Genomic DNA, 21,270 nt, shown 5'->3' on the forward strand with positions numbered 1-21,270 from the left:
GTCGGATGTGGGATGTAGGGTCTTTGATGGGCGTGGGATGTTGGGCCTTTGATGGACGTGGGATGTTGGGTCTTTAGATGGGCGTAGGATGTTGGGTCTTTAATGGGCGTAGGATGAAGGGTCTTTAATGGACGTAGGATGTTGGGCCTTTGATGGACGTGGGATGTTGGGTCTTTAATGGGCGTAGGATGAAGGGTCTTTAATGGACATAGGATGTTGGGCCTTTGATGGACGTGGGATGTTGGGTCTTTAATGGGCGTAGGATGAAGGGTCTTTAATGGACGTAGGATGTTGGGTCTTTGATGGGCGTGGGATGTTGGGTCTTTGATGGGCGTGGGATGTATGGTCTTTGATGGGCGTGGGATGTTGGGTCTTTGATGGACGTGGGATGTTGGGTCTTTGATGGGCGTAGGATGAAGGGTCTTTAATGGACGTAGGATGTAGGGTCTTTGATGGGCGTGGGATGTAGGGTCTTTGATGGGCGTGGGATGTTGGGTCTTTGATGGGCGTGGGATGTTGGGTCTTTGATGGGCGTGGGATGTTGGGTCTTTGATGGGCGTGGGATGTTGGGTCTTTGATGGGCGTGGGATGTAGGGTCTTTGATGGGCGTGGGATGTTGGGTCTTTGATGGGCGTGGGATGTTGGGCCTTTGATGGGCGTGGGATGTTGGCTTTGGCGTCGGATGTGGGCGTGGGCTGTGGGCGTGGGCTATGGGCATAGGGGTAAGAGATGTGATGTGGGTTTTTAGTGTGTATGAGATGTGGAATTTGGAATGTGGGTGTGGGTATTGGCTTTTGGCGTTTATTGTTGGTGTGGGATGCGGCTGTGGGGTGTGGGCGTTTAGTGTTGGTGAGGGGTGACCATCGTTTCAGGTGAGCTAAATATATTTCCCTGTCAAAAGTTCGCCGATAAATCCATTATTTGCTTTCAATTAGATGAACCTTAACACTCACAGCGGTATAGCACCAGGACAGATTATTCCAGATTATTCATAGTTTGTGCTATACCCTGGGATTTATTGGTGACAAAGTACAACCAGTTGCGGACAAAGAAATAAATATCGAGAACTCATTTTTGGCATATACGCCAGCAAAAAGAGTAATACGAAGATTTATCAATATTGAAAGTCTGCCAACTGAAGCTAAGAGGATGTATAATGCAACTCGACCCAAACAAAAAACTCCCTAATCTGAAAGTCATGTACAATTCTGAGAATATGTATATGGTGAGAATGAATGGCTCGTCATCAGATATTCCCCTGGACGCGGACAGCGTCTGGCAACGTGCAGTGTCACCATGTCGTAAAAACCATGAGTGCTGGTCTCACGATGTCGGCAGCGGAGCCAGGTTGTTCGAAGACAACCTCTCAAAGAGTTGGTCAAGTACTGACATTATTTGAAGGAGAACGTGACATTTAGACCTTAGAACGTCCTTAGAATGTCCCACACGATATGGTGAAGTGGGGTGGAGAGGGATCGCGATCGACCGAACGCCACTTGGTCTGGATAATGTGGGAGAAAACCCCGTTTGGTTTGGTTTGGTGTGGTTGTTGTTTAACGCCGCACTCAGCAATATTCCAGCTATACGGCGGCGGTTTGCAGATAATAGAGTCTGGACCAGACAATCCAGTGATCAACAGCATGAGCATCGATCTACACAACTGGTTTACGATGACATGTGTCAACCAAGTCAGCGAGGCAGCCATGGGTTGTTGAAGACCAAGGCTACCAGCAGGCTACTCCACCACCGACACAATCACTATCAGTAATACGTGTTCGAGCAAGAGAGAGAAAGGAATCGAACCCGGGTTTTCGGCGCGTCAACTCCACCACCCTCTCGACACAATCACTAACAGTAATACGTGTTCGAGCAAGAGAGAGAAAGGAATCGAGCCCGGGTTTTCGGGGCGTCAACTCCACCACCCTCTCGACACAATCACTAACAGTATAACGTGTTCGAGCAAGAGAGAGAAAGGAATCAAACCCGGGTTTTCGGCGCGTCAACTCCACCACCCTCTCGACACAATCACTATTACGTGCTGTAGCAACCAGACACATTAAAACCAGCGCATTGTTTCAACCGTTGTCGGTAGGACTTAAAAATTCATTTAATTTCCCCAGTTACTTCCATCCAAACGTTCAGCTGCACGAAGACAAAACCTCTCCAACATGGAAAGTTCAGAGTCGTACAGCATATCGATCCAACCTAACTGCTAGGTGAGCACAGTTGTAGTTTAAACTATCCAGCCTTTATTCTTATGTTTGTCAAAGGTCTACAGACTCGATATATTCAGTATATAACGACGACCAGCCCATTCCCAATCCCCCAGGGTGTTTTTCTGAATTTCAAAACAGTTTCAACAGAGCACTCAAACATTATAGTATATATACGAGTGTCAACTCAAATATGTTGCTTTTGGAAATGATCAGTTTACATCCCACACCATGTATCCAAGTCAAGTCGAATTTCATCCTCAATCTCATTCAGATCTGCTTTCCAAGCTGTTCCAATGGCGAGACTTCTTTCTCTCAAAGGAGACGAATACCAATATCAAACGCCTCACTACAAAACCATTCCTATGTAAAATGGAGATCAAGTAAGCACTCGCATTCGCATTTGCCCAGACACATATCAGAATTGAGAAAAGAAGCAACGGGTCTCTTTTTAAGCCTGGAAATGGCATTGATTGTCGATCAGTCTCCCATGATCTTACATGCTGCGAAAGCATATTGTCTCAAGTGTGCTTGTGACTCAGTAACACTCGACCATTTCCGTGAGAACACTACATTAACTTCTTGATGTTGTTACTCAGTTGTGTGAAGTTGAATATCAAACTGAAAGAGGACTATTAAGATACTAAAAGTACGGCAGTCTACACAAAGTGCTTACATTAATATTTCCAATTTATTTAATATTTAATAGAATATACGAGAAAAAGGCTACGATTGTTTCACCTAACATAATAACGTCTTTATAGCCTATCGAATTAAGCGTCTGCAAATATAAAGTACCTTGCAATCCTACATTACCCGACGACAATTTAGAACATTGTAATACCACTATACTCATTTAGAAGCCAATTCTTCAGAATGTAATAACAACTAAAATAGTGATATCGTTACAACCGTATGATACCCTTATTAGACGCCGTTGTACGATAGCTATTAAATCCTAGTTTCATTGTAAACAGTCTGCACCAGCAATTATCAGGCGAGGAATAACATCGGAAAATATATCAATAATCGAAAGCAAGTCGTACTTTATCCGACACTTGGATATATTGTTCCACAGTCTAGGAGTTGGGCAATTATTAGCCTACCCACTGGTCGCCATTTTAACTTGGCAGTAACACGATTGTAGCACATTTCGTTTCCCTGACTTCTCCAAGGAGGCCACAAATGTCAGCCAATTTCGTTAGAGCGTCGTAAAACTACTTGAGCCGAACATTAAGAAGCACAGTTGCGTGAATCTGACCTATGTACCAGCATCCAGTTCAAAATAAAGGTCCAGCAGGAAGAACCTGCGAAAAGTGAATTTAAAAGACGTTTGGAATATTGAACCGCTGGAGTAGAAATAGTTTCTATAACTCAGATAAAGGTCACTGCGTTTAAAGTCGAATTTGAGACAAACAGCCATTGATGAAGTGAGCTACCGACCCCAAGGGAATAAACGTGGGTCAGGGAATTGGGGACGGCGTGGGAACGAGCACAGGTCAGGGGGTGATTCCGGCCTGATTGTGGGAAGACTCAGAAAGAGGTTTATGATTATTGATTCTGGAGACAACAAAATAAATAGGCTATTAGTACCAGTCAAAGTATATCGATCTCAACAGCAAGGGTTGGTTTGGCTGAAGAGCTCCATACTACGACTTCAGCCGATGCTAATAAAGGCCCCCCAAGGGCGGCGACTTTAAGACCCCTATCATCCTAAAATAATTCCTAATCCACCAATACCAGTCACCGTTCCCGATTCGGTTTCATTAAATTTCAACTGGCGGCTGTAACCGACGGATTTGAGAGACTTGAGATTCCTCCGTTCCGTGTATTCGTCTGTGTCGCTTTCAAGATAACAGATCTTCGCGTCAATGAATTGGTCCTGAATGCACAAATGAAGAATTCTAGGACTGGCAAACGGGGCTGTAAAATGTTCCATAAAACTGAATGGTTAAAAAGCTGGACTACTTAACGATTCTTTTCTCCGTTTTGTTTGCTGTCTGACGCCGCCCAGATTTTCCAGCTTTATCAGTAAATAAATCGTTTTTGGACTTGTCAAACCAGTGACAGACCTCATGAGCGGCAAACCTAGTCATGATTAACTGACCCATTTGGTCCAGCATTGGTTGCTGCGGAGACACTTCAAACTCGGTTCTTGCCATTTGTCTGACAGCAGCAGCAGCGACAACGAGTGAGTGAGGTTAGTTTTACGCCGCACTCAGCAATATTTCAGCTGTATGGCGGCGGTCTGTAAATAATCGAGTTTGGACCAGACAATCCAGTGATCAACAGCATGAGCATCGATCTGCGCATTTGGGATACGATGATATGTGTCAACCAAGTCAGCGCGGCTGACCATCCGATCCCGTTAGTCACCTCTTACGACAAGCATGGCTTACTGAAGACATTACTCAATGGTTATTGTCACTTTTCTGATGGCGATGATGACGACGACGACGACGACGACGACGATGATGACGACGACGATAACCATTCAGTATACCGCCGGCACTACACACTACAACTCTCCAGTAAAAGAATAAGAGACTCAGTGCTAAATATTATTGCAGTTTTGACTTTTAATCAATATACAGCTCAAACTGGCCGTTATACCAAAGACTGATCATCTGATCCAACCGAAAACACATTCGCGGATAAGTGAACAGTGCATGAATTCACCAGATTCCAGTTTTACTGTCTGTGTATATGGGTGAATGTTATCCTCAGTCACTGTCGAAGTCCCCATGACGTAACGGCAATGACAATAAAAGCGATCTTAACTCCCTGCACGCCGCACTGAAAATGAAATCCATACTTCATGTGCATTTGAGATTCAGAGGATCTAACGAACAACGAAATTCACCATACATATCTCCAGCCTCTGTGGGACTCATCACAGCCATTATATACATGCAGCGTTGGAGAACATACACGCCGAATACAAGCGGAACAAGACCACGGCTCGCTTATAGTGAGTGAGTGAATTTAGTTTTACGGCGCTTTTAGCAATATTCCAGCAATATAACGGCGGGTGGCACCAGAAATGGGCTTCACACATTGTACCCATGTGGGGAATCGAACCCGGGTCTTCGGCGTGACGAGCGAACGCTTTAACCACTGGGCTATCCCACCGCCCCGGCCCGCTAATAAGCAAACCTCACATTCAAACACGGATTATTTTGCTTTTTGTCTTGTTTCACGCCGCACTCAGCAATATTCCATCTATATGGCGGTATTCGTTCATGAACATTGTGGAGCAAGGCTGCAGTTGAATCCCTCACCTCGAGATCAATCTTCGCGTCTTATTCAGTACATGTGGAGATACATTAACAACTGATTCATACAACACTCAAGTCGCCACAATCGATTTTCAGCATCAAATGTGGACATTTTATATGCACGGGGCAAAACGCCACATCCATAACTGTGCAGTCAGTCTGTGCCCACTTGGCTTCTGTTTGCCAGACACTGACTATTAGATTGACTTAAACATTGCTGCGGTGTACATGCATGTAGCAAGCATTCAATATAACCCATATATGTATATCTCTCTGTCATACTTAAACTGCATCAGGTCGGAGTCTACTTCAACATTTTGACAAGAGGGGCGGCAGGGTAGCCAAGTGGTTAAAGCAGTCCGCTGTCACGCCGAAGAGCCGGGTTCGATTCCCCACATGGGAACAATGTGTGAAGCCCATTTCTGGTGTCCTCTGCCGTTATTTTGTTGTAACCCATGAATATCCGGCTTAGAATTGATCTTCAGCAACCCATGCTTGTCGTAAGAGGCGTTTTACGGGATCGGATGGTCAGGCTCGCTGACTTGGTTGACACATTTCATCTTCAACTCTACTGACCTCCCATATGACACACGTGACCGTATCCCAATTGCGTCGATGCTCATGCCGTTGATCACGGGATTGTCTAGTCCAGACTGGATTAACTACAGACCGCCGCCGTGAAGATCCGGGGTAGAATTGATCTTCAGTAGCCCATGCTTGTCGTGAGAGGCGACTAACCGGATCGGGTGGTCAGGCTCGCTGACTTGGTTGACACATGTCATCGTATCCCAATTGCGTAGATTGATGTTCATGCTGTTGATCCCTAGATTGCCTGGTCCATATCCGATTATTTACAGACCGCCGCCATACAGCTGGAATATAGCTGAGTACGGCGTAAAAATAAACTTACTCACTTATTTTGTTGGAATATTGCTATAAACGGCGTAAAACCAAACTCACTCACTCAAACATTGGAATACTGGTCAAAACGGCGTTAAAACTAATCCACGGACTCTGACTGTGTTACACTGTGAGTGAGTGAGCTGGCTTTTACGCCGCTCTTAGCAATATTCCAGCAATATCACGGCACGGGACACCAGAAATGGGCTTCTCATATTGTACATATCATGGGCCATGTTGGGAATCGAACCTGGGTCTTCGGCCTGACGAGCGAACGCTTTAACCATCACGCTACCCCGCCGCCTCTCTACATTACACAGACAAAACTCTATATCAGGAAACGGTACTGAACCGTAATTTTCAAACAATTGAGAGATAATTATGTTTTTTCTCCGATATTTCTTTGGAACAGAGGAGCTGTGATGTGTTTCAGGGACAAATAGAAACTAAAACATTCCTCTTGGACACGTTGAATTTTAATTTCATTTCTTTTCTTTTTCCAAAAATGAAATCGATTACATTTTAGAAAAAGTGTTTTTGAGAAAATTAAAGTGAGTGAGTGGTTTTACGCTGCTTTTAGCAATATTCCAGCAATATCACGGCAGGGGACACCAGAAAATTAAAATGAGTGGGTTTAATGACGCTTGACACTATTTCAGTTATAACACAGCGTGTCCACACCAAAAGGGGGGATTTGGGAGAGAAGAGATTTGGTTGGTTGGTTGACCAGCCAGTCCAATGATCATTATCATGAGCATAGATCTACGCAACTGGGATACGATGACGTGTGTCATATGGGAGGTCAATAGAGATGAAGCTCTCCTAAGTCAACTACACTCCTGAAACCGATGAGCACGGGGCTGTTGCTGACAAACCTAGAAACATAATGGGGGGGGGAATCGGGATTCGAACCTCCAGTCATAGTTTCTGGCGTGCACAATTCAAAACAGCACAATGTGCCATCTAAGACGACTGGGTCACCTTGGTAGCTTTTAAAGTCGCAAAATACATCACATCCACTATATTTTATACATTTAGCAATATAATTACGACAGTGGACACTAGGGCTGCAACGAATACACCTTGTGGCGAATATGATACATATCATGAATATTGGGTAATGAATATGAATAATTATTCACGAATACAATATTGTAGTTAAGTTATTGATGCACAATATGGACGCCCATGTTGACAGTGTTAATTTGTCACAGCAATAACCAGTGATCTCCTGACACTAAAAATTTGGTATGTAATAGTTAATCAACAGTACCATGTGCGGCCTTGGCAAACTCACATGACTTGCGCTACTGCAAGGCTAGTACATATTTCATTCTTGCATATCGCACTTTCCAAAATTACACAAGGGTTCAAGTAACACGTGTTCCCTTAAAAAAACACGTAAATATTCGTTAATATTCGGTTCTGGTTACAACGAATAACGAATTGAATTCATGAAGGGCTACGGTTCGATTCAACGAATATGTGAGTGAATCGTTACAACCTTAGTGGACACTCGGAAAGGGGTCTCCGTATGGATCCAAATCCGGGTCTATTGCGTGGCATTGTCTGTAAAGTGAGTGAGTGAGATTTGTTTTCAGCAATATTCCAGCAATATCACGGCGGGGAGACCATAAATTGGCTTCACACATTGCACACATGTGGGGAATCGAACCTGGGTGATCAGCGTGACGAGCGTGAACACTTTAACCAAGAGACTACCCGACCGCAACTGGGCAGATAGAAGGACAGGGTTGTACACGACGCAGAAATGCTCCTCCAGTATAGAAGAAAGAATATATTTTATATTTCATCCCGAGGGATGCAAAATCTGATTCACTGCAAACTGTTGACAAGACAGTTGAGTGATAAAGTGAGCTGTGTTTTACGCCGCTTTCAGCAATATTCCAGCAATCTCATGGCGGGGGACACCAGCAATAGGCACCACACATATCGGGAATCGAACCCGGTTCTTCGGCGTGAGGAACGAACACCTTAACCACTAAGCTACCCCACCGCCCCCTTGTTTGTAAAGACAGTGTGGTATTTAGCATATATATATGTCAACGTTTAGATGAAACTTTTATTGAACACTAAAAAGAGCCTGTTATTGCAAAACATACTTGTTTTATGCCCAATTACTATCTCCACCATCTCCTAAAAGAACCATCAAAGTTGTATCCTGTCCACAACAGACATGATAATAAAACCTCTTGTTGAAGCTTGTCTGTGTAGCAAGCATGATCTTGGAGTGAGTGACTATGGTTCTACGCCGCTTTCAGCAATATTCCAGCAATATCATGGCGGGGGATACCAGAAATGGGCTTCACACATTGTACCCATGTGGGGAATCGAACTCGGGTCTTCCTGGTGACGAGCTAACGCTTTTACCACTTGGCTATCCTACCGCCCCGATAAGGATCTAGAATCTCATATAAATATTCTGTAGTGTAAACATGTATCTATACAGAGCTGTGTTAATAATTTTGTCTCCGTTTCTTGTTTTATCCCATTTTGGACGATCACCTAGCAGGTAACAAGTGCCATTCTTAAACGCCACCTACGGACCTCCGTCTCTCAGGGTTGACAGACCCGTGAAGATCCGGGTTAGAATTGATCTTCAGCAACCCATGCTTGTCGTAAGAGGCGAATAACGGGATCGGGTGTCATGCTCTTATTCTTTTACTGGTGAGTTGTATGTGTGTAGTGCCGGCGGTATGCTGAATGGTTATCGTCATCGTCATCATCAACATCATCATTGGAAAAGTGACAATAACCATTGACTAATTCAGCTTCTCTTGATAATGGCATACACTGTGAAGATCCGGGTTAGAATTGGTCTTCAGTTACCCATGCTTGTCGTAAGAGGTGACTAACGGGATCAGGTGGTCAGCCTCGCTGACTTGGTTGACACATGTCATCGTATCCCAACTGCGTAGATCGATGCTCACGATGTAAATCACTGGATTGTCTGGTCCAGGTTCGATTACTTTCAGACTGCCGCCATACAGCTGGAATATTGCTGAGTGCGGCGTTAAACAACAACCAAACTATCCTGGTTGACACGCTAACCATTATGTCCATGGAGCAGGTATTATCCCAACTGCGTAGATCGATGCTCATGATGTCAATCACTGGATTGTTTGGTCCAGGTTCAATTATTTTCAGACCGCCTCCATATAGCTGGAATATTGCTTAGTGCGGCGTTAAACAACAACCAAACTATCCTGGTTGACACGCTAACCATTAAGTCCATGGAGCAGGTACTAAATGAAATATTCAATGTCTAACAGAAGTAAAACGTCTATTACCATATTCGATCGTATTCTACCACATGCACTGACAAATCACAAAATCAATCCGACGAAAAAACCCACTTCATTTGCATAGAGACATTCTACCCCAGTCGATAAATATGGATCAATAATCGATCCATTTTGCTACCCTGAACATATGAACGAATGTCAGGTTTGTCTTTCGCCACGGGCAACTGTGCCACATCAAACGGTTCAATCACAATCACAGTATGTTACGTGATGACTTGAGATCAGTGTCAGTAGGTCCCGATCGCCAATGTTAACAATGCAAGCAGGGGGCTTCAATACGATCTTTTCATTACCCCGGGGAATCCAGTACGGCTTTAGTGGCCTATGTCTCATGCTTATATGAATATGAATAGAGCTTAATTTGCGGGCATAGTCATCCCACCCTGACGGTTGGATCGCTTGATTCTTCCTTTTGTAATTACCATAGGCACCGTTGCCAGTGGTTACCGTGAGGCGAGGTGATATGGAGTTTAATGTCGGGTTATAGATAATGTCAGTTGTATCGTGGCATTTTGTGGCACTAATAGAAGGACGTGAGCGCATGTTGGGGCCAAGGAACGAGTGTCTGATAGCAGGAGTGAGTGAGTGAGTGAGTGAGATGAGTGTTATGCCGGTTTTAGCAATATTCCACGGGGGACGCCAGAAGTGGTCTTCACACATTGTACCCATGTGGGGAATCGAACCCTGGTCTTCTGCGTGACGAGCGAACGAGTTAACCACAAGGCTACCCCACCGCCCGGGTTAGAATTGATCTCCAGTAACCCATGCTTGTCGTAAGAGACGACTAACGGATCGGGTGGTCAGGCTCCCTGACTGGATTGTCGGGTCCAGACTGGATTATTTACAGACCGCGCCATATAGCTGAGTGCGGCGTTAAACAACAACCAACCACAGATGACAGCCGTTCGCAAACAAATGTATGGAATCGAAACTGGGTTTCGGTGTCACAACCGAACACTCTGTCCAGACGCCACCGACATCTAAAGAATGCTATCTTCTTTCCATCGTTCACGTATTTTTCATTTATCAGTCTGTGCTCGTCTATGTTCGGAAAGACGCGTGAGTTAAATGACAAGCCATATCATTCTGTCAAAGACAAGCACAATGTATTGTGGTGATAAAGTTTAAAGGTCTCCAACTGGGGGCACTGAAACCAGCTTTACGCCATTGCCATCAGCACGGAATTATCTCACAAGTCTATTAACGCCAAGACTGATTTAACCTTTAACCCACGCCGGGTCCCACGACAGTTTGACCTTCAGCCCCCGCCAGTTTTCACCACGGAAATCCCCTAAAGTCCCCCCAAGTTTCTGTCGCGGACAGTTAAGTTACCGTTATTCCCTCTCCAAGCGAGATTATTACCTATCAGACCCGTCATTGATTCGTGATTCGATCACACGACTCTTGATTTCGATTAGACTTAGCGGTCTCCAGGGGGAGACAACCCAAGCTGACAGAGCCAGGCGTGACAATGATGGTATGGGAAGTCGCTCGCGGGATCAGCTATTTGAAATGACTTCCATATAAGCAGCCATCTCCTACAACTCCCACTCTTGGGATATCATTAAAGTCCATGGAAACGAAGTATGGCATGGTCTTGCGTATCTATACGTTTCTGACTGATACAACTGTGAGTTCACTACTCTGAAAGAATAACCCAGCGTTGTCTTGTGCAGTCATCAGTAAGATACATCACTTTGGGCAGATTGAGTGGGTGAGTTCAGTTTAATGCCGCCTTTAGCAAAATAAGAGCAATATCACGGCGGCGGACACCAGGAAATGGGCTTCACACATTGTACCCATGTGGGGAATCGAACCTGGGTCTTCAGCGTGACGACGAACTCTTTAACCACTAGGCTACCCCACCGCCCCTAATGGTTATTGTCACTTTTCCGATGATGATGATGATGATGATGATGATGATGATATTCAGTATACCACCGGCACAACACACATATAACCACAACTGGCAGATAGAAGGACAGAGTTGTACACGACGCAGAAATGCTCGCCCAAACAGAAGAAAGAATATATTAATATATTTCATCCCGAGGGATGCACAATCTGATTACCTGCACCAAACTGTTGACAAGACAGTTGAGTGATAAAGTGAGCTGTGCTTTACACCGCTTTTAGCAATATTCCAGCCATATTATGTCGGGGTACACCAGAAATGGGTTTCACAATATAGTACCCATGTGGGGAATAGAATGCCAGTTCTTTAGCGTGAGGAAGCAACTCTTTAACCACTGGGCTACCCCACCACCCGAAAAGACATGTAAACGTCCTTTATTCAAAGTAATGATCAAATCGTACAGTACACTACAACTTCACCGCTTTACAGAACCAATAATGCATCCTTTGGAACTCCCTGGACCCCTGTTTGCAAAGGTCATGGTAAAACTCTACAGGAGACTAACGTCAAGAATCTGTATTGATTGCAAGGAGTTAGCCAACAGTACTTTCAGAAATTTAATTCCGCTTTGCAAGTCCCAGACATGATCAGATTTAGATGATAATTGGCAGCAAATTCATACAACCATTACTTTGCTAGCTTTACTTAATTACATCCACTTGTTGTAATCTGAGAGCCTTCGTATTCAGATGTACATGAGGCCAGGGTGATATACGTCCTCAGCTGTCCTCAACTAACGAGCTTTCAACGTGTGCCGGCATTGTGAGACATTAACGTCCTCAAATTGACAATCAGAAGTTCCTGGATGAGAATCATGTCTCAGTTGGGGCTTTAGTCCGAATCAGTAACGCGAGACATGCCTTCAAGCAAAGCAAATACCATTCTTGATTTGAGATTGCCAAAACCTTATCGCGGCCGGTCTGTCCAGGGACCGATGATTAGCGCACAAATTTCATACAACTTAATATTAACTCCTATCGGTCTGGGCTGTTTGGATAGGCAGCTGGAAAGGGATCAACGACCGGGACAGCACATATCTTCGGGAGGCGTTATGTACGTATCTACTCATATATTCACAGTAGACGAATAAGTAATATGGGTTATGGGTTATGGGTTATGTAGGCAAAACCGCGCGAACTGAAAATACTTAAACCCTTTATGATTTTACTACATTGGCGCTCCGGAAATACATATAAGTTGAGCAAGTGGCACTTGTTATATGGTCTTTGTCCTTGTCAAGTGTTTTTGTCACAAGGAAGTTCAACACTCTGCTCTCTATGCATATAAACTGACTTTGAATATTTTGAGCTTTCAGCGGTATTTGCCATTGATAATATATTTGTATCAGTAAAGATGTATAGTTCATCTCGAAATTCGAATATCTGTCTATCTATTTATCTATCCATCCATCCAATATTACAGAATGCACAATTTAAATCCACCCTCATACCCCGATAACGACAGCCACGTTGCTCCTTGAGTACTGCAGTGCCGCCGAGTGATGTGCACATTAAGGGGGTTATAATCGCGATGCCATGGCGAGAATGGTAAGACTGCTGATCTAGGCCCTTTCATGTTACGGATATAAATACCGATTGTGGCAGCGGGGAATCTCTCCATACATTCGTCTACTGAGCATGGGAGTATTTTTAATGAATTCCCCGCAGTTCATATTGATAAGTGTGGCAGCGTATGTGTGTATGAGAGGGTGTGTGTGTGTGTGTGTGTGCGTGAGTGTGGCAGAGTGTGCCAGTTCACGCGAGTGAATGTTGTGAGCGAAAGTGACAGTCACAGTATGAGTGTATCGGTGGTGCTTTTGTTAGTGAGTGAGTTAAAGATGAAATGCCATCAACCGCGACATCAATCCTGACACCCAATCCACAAAGCCACCTCTTCAAACAAGCGTACGTTGCTGGGAGTGGATTCAAACGCGGAATTAGAAAAAGAAACATTATTCTTGACTCAACTCAGCAGCAAACTAGATTTGGGAAACAGGAAACGCATTCTACACAGAACAATACATACATCATTCCAGGGTCCCGATCCACAAAGCGTTCTTAGCGTTACGATAAACTAGATAGTTTATCATAGTATTAAGAATGAGTAAGTGCCACCAACGCTTTGTGGATCCGGCTCCAGATCGACTGATTCACCACCATCCGCAGGACTTCCCCTTTACAGGGACCGGGATCCGGCCCCAGATCGACTGATTCACCACCATCCGCAGGACCTCCCCCTTTACAGGGACCGGGATTCGGCCCCAGATCGACTGATTCACCACCATCCGCAGGACCTCCCCCTTTACAGGGACCGGGATCCGGCCCCAGATCGACTGATTCACCACCATCCGCAGGACCTCCCAGGGACCGGAACTGGTTAACCGGATGACAAAGTTTTCTCCACAAACATTTTGAGATTTTCCGTGGACATTCGACTCCTGTGCCTCACGCGTACCTTAAACCCGGACTCCGACGATCTAAACATTAAACCCCCAGATGGCCTGAACGGACTATCACGCTGATAGCAATCACTTGAAAGTTGCCATCAAATTAGATTTCGACTATGGTAAAACTATACGTAACGGTCCGCACTGAGAGACGGGTTGCATCAGGGAGTCTCAACTGGTTCTACTTAAGAAATACAGTGCTTTAAAGTCATAACAGTTCGGCGAAAAACTGTACATAGGCTTAGTTAACGAACATTGCCGTGTCGCTGTTTAATTGTGAGTTGAGCTAAAACATTTTTCCGTCAAAAAAGTCAAACGTAAAGTTTCCACCAATATTAGCCGTGTGTAGCAACTGCAAACCAAGATTAAGGATGCTCCGGACTTCATTGTACTGTAGGAGACATGAAGTCCAGAATGTAATTCTTGCTTATATTAAAGCGTGTGGCAGCTTTGATACTTTATAAAATTTTAGAAACTTAGCAAACCTTTATGATGGGTGTAAATGGGCATAGCTGTCCGAACACCTATTAAAGTTTAATGATCAATCAAATCAACCGTAGGAGACTGTACTGGGCATCGCGTACGAAGTGTGTTTGATTACGAGGGGACAGATTAGAATGACGTAGTGACGTCAATACAGTGAGGCGTAATGCAAAACCTGTACTTCATCGTCTGATAAAGAACTGTCTGCGCCCTTGATCTAATAGCGAAGCATCTTATAATGATGCTTCCAGGACGTCAACCCAATTGCGCAGATCGATGCTCATGCTGTTGATCACTGGATTGTCTGGTCCAGACTCGATTATTTACAGACCGCCGCCATATAGCTGGAATATTGCTGAGTGCGCCGTAAAACTAAACTCACTCACTCACTCACTCCAGGACGTCAAGCGGTCTATATATGGGATACAAAACCCGTACGAGACCCGGATAGAATTGGGCATGCGTAACGCTATTCGCTTATAGGTACGCATACGTCGAGTTTCTATAATAACGAACATCAACCGCGACATCAATCCTGACACCCAATCCACAAAGCCACCTCTTCAAACAAGCGTACGTTGCTGGGAGTGGATTCAAACGCGGAATTAGAAAAAAGAAACATTATTCTTGACTCAACTCAGCAGCAAACTAGATTTGGGAAACAGGAAACGCATTCTACACAGAACAATACATACATCATTCCAGGGTCCCGATCCACAAAGCGTTCTTAGCGTTACGATAAACTAGATAGTTTATCATAGTATTAAGAATGAGTAAGTGCCACCAACGCTTTGTGGATCCGGCTCCAGATCGACTGATTCACCACCATCCGCAGGACTTCCCCTTTACAGGGACCGGGATCCGGCCCCAGATCGACTGATTCACCACCATCCGCAGGACCTCCCCCTTTACAGGGACCGGGATTCGGCCCCAGATCGACTGATTCACCACCATCCGCAGGACCTCCCCCTTTACAGGGACCGGGATCCGGCCCCAGATCGACTGATTCACCACCATCCGCAGGACCTCCCAGGGACCGGAACTGGTTAACCGGATGACAAAGTTTTCTCCACAAACATTTTGAGATTTTCCGTGGACATTCGACTCCTGTGCCTCACGCGTACCTTAAACCCGGACTCCGACGATCTAAACATTAAACCCCCAGATGGCCTGAACGGACTATCACGCTGATAGCAATCACTTGAAAGTTGCCATCAAATTAGATTTCGACTATGGTAAAACTATACGTAACGGTCCGCACTGAGACGGGTTGCATCAGGAGTCTCAACTGGTTCTACTTAAGAAATACAGTGCTTTAAAGTCATAACAGTTCGGCGAAAAACTGTACATAGGCTTAGTTAACGAACATTGCCGTGTCGCTGTTTAATTGTGAGTTGAGCTAAAACATTTTTCCGTCAAAAAAGTCAAACGTAAAGTTTCCACCAATATTAGCCGTGTGTAGCAACTGCAAACCAAGATTAAGGATGCTCCGGACTTCATTGTACTGTAGGAGACATGAAGTCCAGAATGTAATTCTTGCTTATATTAAAGCGTGTGGCAGCTTTGATACTTTATAAAATTTTAGAAACTTAGCAAACCTTTATGATGGGTGTAAATGGGCATAGCTGTCCGAACACCTATTAAAGTTTAATGATCAATCAAATCAACCGTAGGAGACTGTACTGGGCATCGCGTACGAAGTGTGTTTGATTACGAGGGGACAGATTAGAATGACGTAGTGACGTCAATACAGTGAGGCGTAATGCAAAACCTGTACTTCATCGTCTGATAAAGAACTGTCTGCGCCCTTGATCTAATAGCGAAGCATCTTATAATGATGCTTCCAGGACGTCAACCCAATTGCGCAGATCGATGCTCATGCTGTTGATCACTGGATTGTCTGGTCCAGACTCGATTATTTACAGACCGCCGCCATATAGCTGGAATATTGCTGAGTGCGCCGTAAAACTAAACTCACTCACTCACTCACTCCAGGACGTCAAGCGGTCTATATATGGGATACAAAACCCGTACGAGACCCGGATAGAATTGGGCATGCGTAACGCTATTCGCTTATAGGTACGCATACGTCGAGTTTCTATAATAACGAACATCAACCGCGACATCAATCCTGACACCCAATCCACAAAGCCACCTCTTCAAACAAGCGTACGTTGCTGGGAGTGGATTCAAACGCGGAATTAGAAAAGAAACATTTATTCTTGACTCAACTCAGCAGCAAACTAGATTTGGGAAACAGGAAACGCATTCTACACAGAACAATACATACATCATTCCAGGGTCCCGATCCACAAAGCGTTCTTAGCGTTACGATAAACTAGATAGTTTATCATAGTATTAAGAATGAGTAAGTGCCACCAACGCTTTGTGGATCCGGCTCCAGATCGACTGATTCACCACCATCCGCAGGACTTCCCCTTTACAGGGACCGGGATCCGGCCCCAGATCGACTGATTCACCACCATCCGCAGGACCTCCCCCTTTACAGGGACCGGGATTCGGCCCCAGATCGACTGATTCACCACCATCCGCAGGACCTCCCCCTTTACAGGGACCGGGATCCGGCCCCAGATCGACTGATTCACCACCATCCGCAGGACCTCCCAGGGACCGGAACTGGTTAACCGGATGACAAATTAAGTTTTCTCCACAAACATTTTGAGATTTTCCGTGGACATTCGACTCCTGTGCCTCACGCGTACCTTAAACCCGGACTCCGACGATCTAAACATTAAACCCCCAGATGGCCTGAACGGACTATCACGCTGATAGCAAACCCGTACGAGACCCGGATAGAATTGGGCATGCGTAACGCTATTCGCTTATAGGTACGCATACGTCGAGTTTCTATAATAACGAACATCAACCGCGACATCAATCCTGACACCCAATCCACAAAGCCACCTCTTCAAACAAGCGTACGTTGCTGGGAGTGGATTCAAACGCGGAATTAGAAAAAAGAAACATTATTCTTGACTCAACTCAGCAGCAAACTAGATTTGGGAAACAGGAAACGCATTCTACACAGAACAATACATACATCATTCCAGGGTCCCGATCCACAAAGCGTTCTTAGCGTTACGATAAACTAGATAGTTTATCATAGTATTAAGAATGAAACATTAAGAATTATAAACATTTTTCCGTCAAAAAAGTCAAACGTAAAGTTTCCACCAATATTAGCCGTGTGTAGCAACTGCAAACCAAGATTAAGGATGCTCCGGACTTCATTGTACTGTAGGAGACATGAAGTCCAGAATGTAATTCTTGCTTATATTAAAGCGTGTGGCAGCTTTGATACTTTATAAAATTTTAGAAACTTAGCAAACCTTTATGATGGGTGTAAATGGGCATAGCTGTCCGAACACCTATTAAAGTTTAATGATCAATCAAATCAACCGTAGGAGACTGTACTGGGCATCGCGTACGAAGTGTGTTTGATTACGAGGGGACAGATTAGAATGACGTAGTGACGTCAATACAGTGAGGCGTAATGCAAAACCTGTACTTCATCGTCTGATAAAGAACTGTCTGCGCCCTTGATCTAATAGCGAAGCATCTTATAATGATGCTTCCAGGACATCAACCCAATTGCGCAGATCGATGCTCATGCTGTTGATCACTGGATTGTCTGGTCCAGACTCGATTATTTACAGACCGCCGCCATATAGCTGGAATATTGCTGAGTGCGCCGTAAAACTAAACTCACTCACTCACTCACTCCAGGACGTCAAGCGGTCTATATATGGGATACAAAACCCGTACGAGACCCGGATAGAATTGGGCATGCGTAACGCTATTCGCTTATAGGTACGCATACGTCGAGTTTCTATAATAACGAACATCAACCGCGACATCAATCCTGACACCCAATCCACAAAGCCACCTCTTCAAACAAGCGTACGTTGCTGGGAGTGGATTCAAACGCGGAATTAGAAAAAAGAAACATTATTCTTGACTCAACTCAGCAGCAAACTAGATTTGGGAAACAGGAAACGCATTCTACACAGAACAATACATACATCATTCCAGGGTCCCGATCCACAAAGCGTTCTTAGCGTTACGATAAACTAGATAGTTTATCATAGTATTAAGAATGAGTAAGTGCCACCAACGCTTTGTGGATCCGGCTCCAGATCGACTGATTCACCACCATCCGCAGGACTTCCCCTTTACAGGGACCGGGATCCGGCCCCAGATCGACTGATTCACCACCATCCGCAGGACCTCCCCCTTTACAGGGACCGGGATTCGGCGCCAGATCGACTGATTCACCACCATCCGCAGGACCTCCCCCTTTACAGGGACCGGGATCCGGCCCCAGATCGACTGATTCACCACCATCCGCAGGACCTCCCAGGGACCGGAACTGGTTAACCGGATGACAAAGTTTTCTCCACAAACATTTTGAGATTTTCCGTGGACATTCGACTCCTGTGCCTCACGCGTACCTTAAACCCGGACTCCGACGATCTAAACATTAAACCCCCAGATGGCCTGAACGGACTATCACGCTGATAGCAATCACTTGAAAGTTGCCATCAAATTAGATTTCGACTATGGTAAAACTATACGTAACGGTCCCCACTGAGAGACGGGTTGCATCAGGGAGTCTCAACTGGTTCTACTTAAGAAATACAGTGCTTTAAAGTCATAACAGTTCGGCGAAAAACTGTACATAGGCTTAGTTAACGAACATTGCCGTGTCGCTGTTTAATTGTGAGTTGAGCTAAAACATTTTTCCGTCAAAAAAGTCAAACGTAAAGTTTCCACCAATATTAGCCGTGTGTAGCAACTGCAAACCAAGATTAAGGATGCTCCGGACTTCATTGTACTGTAGGAGACATGAAGTCCAGAATGTAATTCTTGCTTATATTAAAGCGTGTGGCAGCTTTGATACTTTATAAAATTTTAGAAACTTAGCAAACCTTTATGATGGGTGTAAATGGGCATAGCTGTCCGAACACCTATTAAAGTTTAATGATCAATCAAATCAACCGTAGGAGACTGTACTGGGCATCGCGTACGAAGTGTGTTTGATTACGAGGGGACAGATTAGAATGACGTAGTGACGTCAATACAGTGAGGCGTAATGCAAAACCTGTACTTCATCGTCTGATAAAGAACTGTCTGCGCCCTTGATCTAATAGCGAAGCATCTTATAATGATGCTTCCAGGACATCAACCCAATTGCGCAGATCGATGCTCATGCTGTTGATCACTGGATTGTCTGGTCCAGACTCGATTATTTACAGACCGCCGCCATATAGCTGGAATATTGCTGAGTGCGCCGTAAAACTAAACTCACTCACTCACTCACTCCAGGACGTCAAGCGGTCTATATATGGGATACAAAACCCGTACGAGACCCGGATAGAATTGGGCATGCGTAACGCTATTCGCTTATAGGTACGCATACGTCGAGTTTCTATAATAACAAACACACCCACACCACGCATAAAAGGAGAAAGAACGAAGAAGAAAAGAGGAAACTCCCACTCACAAAAACCCATCACGAAACGTAAATCAACAAATCTAAAATTATATCTAAAAAGTTTAAACATGAGCAGTTTTACTTCATGAAATCCACGTAGTCACGTATACGTATCTATTTGAGGTGCGGAACATGAGAAAAACACAAGGCTTTGATGTACAAGGACAGCATTTGTATGTCTCTGAAACCAAACCTCACTGAAAGAAGACCATTGTTAGATGTGTTCTGATCCGTCAGAACCATCGTGATGCTCAACGGAAACACGCGATTTGATACCTGGAATTAACAGCACATCGTTCTCCATAACAAACTTAGTTTGGTGAATACTCGCAAAAAATCGATAGCTCCCTCAACGTAGTGGCTGCACTATGGCAGGCTCAAAGAGGGTACATAAAAGCTTTGTCTTCTAAATGTCCCGTTAGTGTTCGCGAGCCGCTCACTCAAAAACCGACTACTCAAGACGAGGATTTTGAGAGGCGAGGACATCTTTGAGAGTGACTCTTTTGAAAGGCATCGACGTTGCGTCAATGCCTCAGCTGTTGGTGGAGTGGTGTCGTATTATGGTGATAATGTGCTGTTGCTGAAGCACCATCAAAAGAACGCCCAGTGCACTAGAACAAAACCTCAACGAGAATGCGGAGACAAATTGAGCAACATGGCTCCACCGTATACAAATTAAACCCTGTGGGCGAGGATGAGCATCAACCGTGATTCTGTCTCTGAGCATGAGTTTCTTGTTGAGGTGTGTGAGATTCTCCATGTTTCTTTGGAGATGTGTGAGGATGCTTATGTGAGCTCGGTGGACTTGAGCTAGAGTTGTGGTAAAGTGCATGTGAGATGGTTTGGAGAGTGCCGTTGGAAGTTTTGTGGCGGAGAGACTGAATGGTTTCCCCATTAGGGCAGTGGGTAGTGGGAACTGAACGCCACTTGGTTTGGTTAATGTGGGAGAAAACCCCGAAGTAGATCAGTTCTGAGAGAGAGAGAGAGAGAGAGAGAGAGAGAGAGAGAGAGAGAGAGAGAGAGAGAGAGAGAGAGAGAGAGAGAGAGAGAGAGAGAGAGAGAGAGACACAGAGAGAGAGAGAGAAAGGAGAGAGAGAGAGAGAGAGAGTGGGGAGAGAGAGAGAGAGAGAGAGAGAGAGAGAGAGAGAGACGGAGAGACAGAGAGAGAAGGAGACAGGCAAACAGACAGATAGA

At 44.8% G+C, this 21,270-nt stretch overlaps 1 protein-coding gene across 1 annotated transcript in view; it reads right to left on the reverse strand.

Moving 5' to 3' along the window:
- Positions 1-21,270, reverse strand: part of LOC124284452 — a 75,446-nt gene that overhangs the window by 3,794 nt on the left and 50,382 nt on the right. The gene's annotated exons all lie outside the window — the stretch shown is intronic.

Source organism: Haliotis rubra, unplaced genomic scaffold (genome assembly GCF_003918875.1).
Source record: "Haliotis rubra isolate DU_JTF1 unplaced genomic scaffold, ASM391887v1 Scf11, whole genome shotgun sequence".
NCBI lineage: Eukaryota > Metazoa > Mollusca > Gastropoda > Lepetellida > Haliotidae > Haliotis > Haliotis rubra.